Genomic DNA, 5,000 nt, shown 5'->3' with positions numbered 1-5,000 from the left:
GTTTTGCTATAAGCAAGGGCGTGGCAAGGCACGCGGGGGGCCAAAAAATCAAAGTGCTCCAAAATGCACACGGGGGTGTCAAGCAACCTCCATGTACCGTGGCATGACCGTGGCCAAGTAATAAAGATCAAATTCCATGCCTATGCCAAGTTGGACCAAGGCCCCGTCTCGTTTTGCTATAAGCAAGGGCGTGGCAAGGCACGCGGGGGGCCAAAAAATCAAAGTGCTCCGAAAATGCACACGGGGGTGTCAAGCAACCTCCATGTACCGTGGCATGACCGTGGCCAAGTAATAAAGATCAAATTTCATGCCTATGCCAAGTTGGACCAAGGCCCCGTCTCGTTTTGCTATAAGCAAGGGCGTGGCAAGGCACGCGGGGGGCCAAAAAATCAAAGTGCTCCGAAAATGCACACGGGGGTGTCAAGCAACCTCCATGTACCGTGGCATGACCGTGGCCAAGTAATAAAGATCAAATTCCATGCCTAGGCCAAGTTGGACCAAGGCCCCGTCTCGTTTTGCTATAAGCAAGGGCGTGGCAAGGCACGCGGGGGGCCAAAAAATCAAAGTGCTCCGAAATGCACACGGGGGTGTCAAGCAACCTCCATGTACCGTGGCATGACCGTGGCCAAGTAATAAAGATCAAATTCCATGCCTATGCCAAGTTGGACCAAGGCCCCGTCTCGTTTTGCTATAAGCAAGGGCGTGGCAAGGCACGCGGGGGGCCAAAAAATCAAAGTGCTCCGAAAATGCACACGGGGGTGTCAAGCAACCTCCATGTACCGTGGCATGACCGTGGCCAAGTAATAAAGATCAAATTCCATGCCTATGCCAAGTTGGACCAAGGCCCCGTCTCGTTTTGCTATAAGCAAGGGCGTGGCAAGGCACGCGGGGGGCCAAAAAATCAAAGTGCTCCGAAAATGCACACGGGGGTGTCAAGCAACCTCCATGTACCGTGGCATGACCGTGGCCAAGTAATAAAGATCAAATTCCATGCCTAGGCCAAGTTGGACCAAGGCCCCGTCTCGTTTTGCTATAAGCAAGGGCGTGGCAAGGCACGCGGGGGGCCAAAAAATCAAAGTGCTCCAAAATGCACACGGGGGTGTCAAGCAACCTCCATGTACCGTGGCATGACCGTGGCCAAGTAATAAAGATCAAATTCCATGCCTATGCCAAGTTGGACCAAGGCCCCATCTCGTTTTGCTAAAAGCAAGGGCGTGGCAAGGCACGCGGGGGGCCAAAAAATCAAAGTGCTCCAAAATGCACACGGGGGTGTCAAGCAACCTCCATGTACCGTGGCATGACCGTGGCCAAGTAATAAAGATCAAATTCCATGCCTATGCCAAGTTGGACCAAGGCCCCGTCTCGTTTTGCTATAAGCAAGGGCGTGGCAAGGCACGCGGGGGGCCAAAAAATCAAAGTGCTCCGAAAATGCACACGGGGGTGTCAAGCAACCTCCATGTACCGTGGCATGACCGTGGCCAAGTAATAAAGATCAAATTCCATGCCTATGCCAAGTTGGACCAAGGCCCCGTCTCGTTTTGCTATAAGCAAGGGCGTGGCAAGGCACGCGGGGGGCCAAAAAATCAAAGTGCTCCGAAATGCACACGGGGGTGTCAAGCAACCTCCATGTACCGTGGCATGACCGTGGCCAAGTAATAAAGATCAAATTCCATGCCTATGCCAAGTTGGACCAAGGCCCCGTCTCGTTTTGCTATAAGCAAGGGCGTGGCAAGGCACGCGGGGGGCCAAAAAATCAAAGTGCTCCGAAATGCACACGGGGGTGTCAAGCAACCTCCATGTACCGTGGCATGACCGTGGCCAAGTAATAAAGATCAAATTCCATGCCTATGCCAAGTTGGACCAAGGCCCCGTCTCGTTTTGCTATAAGCAAGGGCGTGGCAAGGCACGCGGGGGGCCAAAAAATCAAAGTGCTCCGAAAATATTTTTCCACTTTCCAGTCCACTTATACATATTATGTGCAGTGTGCACACAAGACACCTTCCCAAAATTCGACTTATATGAGGCGTTTTACGTCAAATCCGCCTATTTTCGGCGTTTCGGCCGAAAAATCAAAATAAATCGAAACTTCCTCGGAATGCTTAGCGACTTTCCAGTCCACTTATACATATTGTGTGCAGTGTGCACACAAGACACCTTCCCAAAATTCGACTTATATGAGGCGTTTTACGTCAAATCCGCCTATTTTCGGCGTTTCGGCCGAAAAATCAAAATAAATCGAAAATTCCTCGGAATGCTTAGCCACTTTCCAGTCCACTTATACATATTGTGTGGAGTGTGCACACAAGACACCGTCTCAAAATTCGACTTCTAGGCGGCGTTTTACGTCAAATCCGCCTTTTTTCGAGTTTTCGGCCAAAAAATCAAACTCAATCGAAACTTCGTCGGATCGCTTAGCCACTTTCCAGTCCACTTATACTTATTGTGTGGGGTGTGCACAAAAAAAAACGAAGTCAAAATTCGACTTCTAGGTTGTTTTTTACGTGGTATCCGCCCTTTGCGAAGTTTCGGCCGAAAAATTCGTAATTAATTCATCCGACATCGGAATATTACGATTCTTTCGTGGTTTTGCTTGTTTTAATGTCCCTAACAACCATAAAAAAATTCAAAAAAAAATTCGTCTTCTAGGTCCACTTTTAAGCACTTTTAAAAACTTATGGATACAGGGAAAAAAGTGCACTTTTTCTACAAAACTGAAAATGGCCTTCCAGTCATATATAGGGGGAGGGTGGGTGTGGGGGTAGGCTCGGCAGGCACGGGGCGCGCCTATGGGCACAGCAGGCAAGCAAAAACTACGTCTTAACGTGTTTTCCCCTGCAATTTCGTTGCTCTTTTCATCATTTCAATCAAATTCATGGACATTCTTGATGGAATTCGATCAAAAAATTGAAATTTGGATGAATTTGTGAGGAAATTGGTGATGATCATGCTGTTCTTGGCTTGGGCAGGCCTTGGCTGGCATTGGGCATGGTAAGCACGTATTTGTGCATAACTCCCACCCTCGTGGGTGGGATTGCCTGGCTTTTGCTTGGCAATAAGGTTGTTGCTGTCCCGACTCGGTGACCCTCTCGTGGGAATGCATGGGCTTGCCGTGCTTTTGCTTGTGGCAAGAAAATTGTGCCAATGTTGCTACTCGGTAAATGATGGGAATTTTTACTAGGGATTTTTATTAAAAATCCCCACGCGCACGACCGACCGCCCGCCCGCGTATCCGCGTATCTCGCGCTTGAAGCGCTTGATGCGCTTATGTCGCTTAGTCGCTTAATCGCTTTATCGCGCAACGCGCAATCGCGCAAACGCGTCCGAACGAGGTATACGACATGCTACCAATATCTTGTGTGGGAGTATACTGTATAATAAGGTTCTTAACAAGCCTTCAATTTGGGGCAACAAAATTTGATCCTTGATTTGTAGTTCACTTGGCTGCAAAATCCCGCCTATTTTCGGCGTTTCGGCCGAAAAATCAAAATAAATCGAAACTTCCTCGGAATGCTTAGCCACTTTCCAGTCCACTTATACATATTGTGTGGAGTGTGCACACAAGACACCGTCTCAAAATTCGACTTCTAGGCGGCGTTTTACGTCAAATCCGCCTTTTTTCGAGTTTTCGGCCAAAAAATCAAACTCAATCGAAACTTCGTCGGATCGCTTAGCCACTTTCCAGTCCACTTATACTTATTGTGTGGGGTGTGCACAAAAAAAACGAAGTCAAAATTCGACTTCTAGGTTGTTTTTTACGTGGTATCCGCCCTTTGCGAAGTTTCGGCCGAAAAATTCGTAATTAATTCATCCGACATCGGAATATTACGATTCTTTCGTGGTTTTGCTTGTTTTAATGTCCCTAACAACCATAAAAAAATTCAAAAAAAAATTCGTCTTCTAGGTCCACTTTTAAGCACTTTTAAAAACTTATGGATACAGGGAAAAAAGTGCACTTTTTCTACAAAACTGAAAATGGCCTTCCAGTCATATATAGGGGGAGGGTGGGTGTGGGGGTAGGCTCGGCAGGCACGGGGCGCGCCTATGGGCACAGCAGGCAAGCAAAAACTACGTCTTAACGTGTTTTCCCCTGCAATTTCGTTGCTCTTTTCATCATTTCAATCAAATTCATGGACATTCTTGATGGAATTCGATCAAAAAATTGAAATTTGGATGAATTTGTGAGGAAATTGGTGATGATCATGCTGTTCTTGGCTTGGGCAGGCCTTGGCTGGCATTGGGCATGGTAAGCACGTATTTGTGCATAACTCCCACCCTCGTGGGTGGGATTGCCTGGCTTTTGCTTGGCAATAAGGTTGTTGCTGTCCCGACTCGGTGACCCTCTCGTGGGAATGCATGGGCTTGCCGTGCTTTTGCTTGTGGCAAGAAAATTGTGCCAATGTTGCTACTCGGTAAATGATGGGAATTTTTACTAGGGATTTTTATTAAAAATCCCCACGCGCGGCGACCGACCGCCCGCCCGCGTATCCGCGTATCTCGCGCTTGAAGCGCTTGATGCGCTTATGTCGCTTAGTCGCTTAATCGCTTTATCGCGCAACGCGCAAATCGCGCAAACGCGTCCGAACGAGGTATACGACATGCTACCAATATCTTGTGTGGGAGTATACTGTATAATAAGGTTCTTAACAAGCCTTCAATTTGGGGCAACAAAATTTGATCCTTGATTTGTAGTTCACTTGGCTGCAAAATCCCGCCTATTTTCGGCGTTTCGGCCGAAAAAATCAAAATAAATCGAAACTTCCTCGGAATGCTTAGCCACTTTCCAGTCCACTTATACATATTGTGTGGAGTGTGCACACAAGACACCGTCTCAAAATTCGACTTCTAGGCGGCGTTTTACGTCAAATCCGCCTTTTTTCGAGTTTTCGGCCAAAAAATCAAACTCAATCGAAACTTCGTCGGATCGCTTAGCCACTTTCCAGTCCACTTATACTTATTGTGTGGGGTGTGCACAAAAAAAACGAAGTCAAAATTCGACTTCT

The sequence above is a fragment of the Trifolium pratense genome, unplaced genomic scaffold (assembly GCF_020283565.1).
Source record: "Trifolium pratense cultivar HEN17-A07 unplaced genomic scaffold, ARS_RC_1.1 scaffold_107, whole genome shotgun sequence".
In the NCBI taxonomy this organism is placed as follows: Eukaryota; Viridiplantae; Streptophyta; class Magnoliopsida; order Fabales; family Fabaceae; genus Trifolium; species Trifolium pratense.
Note: the sequence above shows the minus strand (reverse complement) of the source record.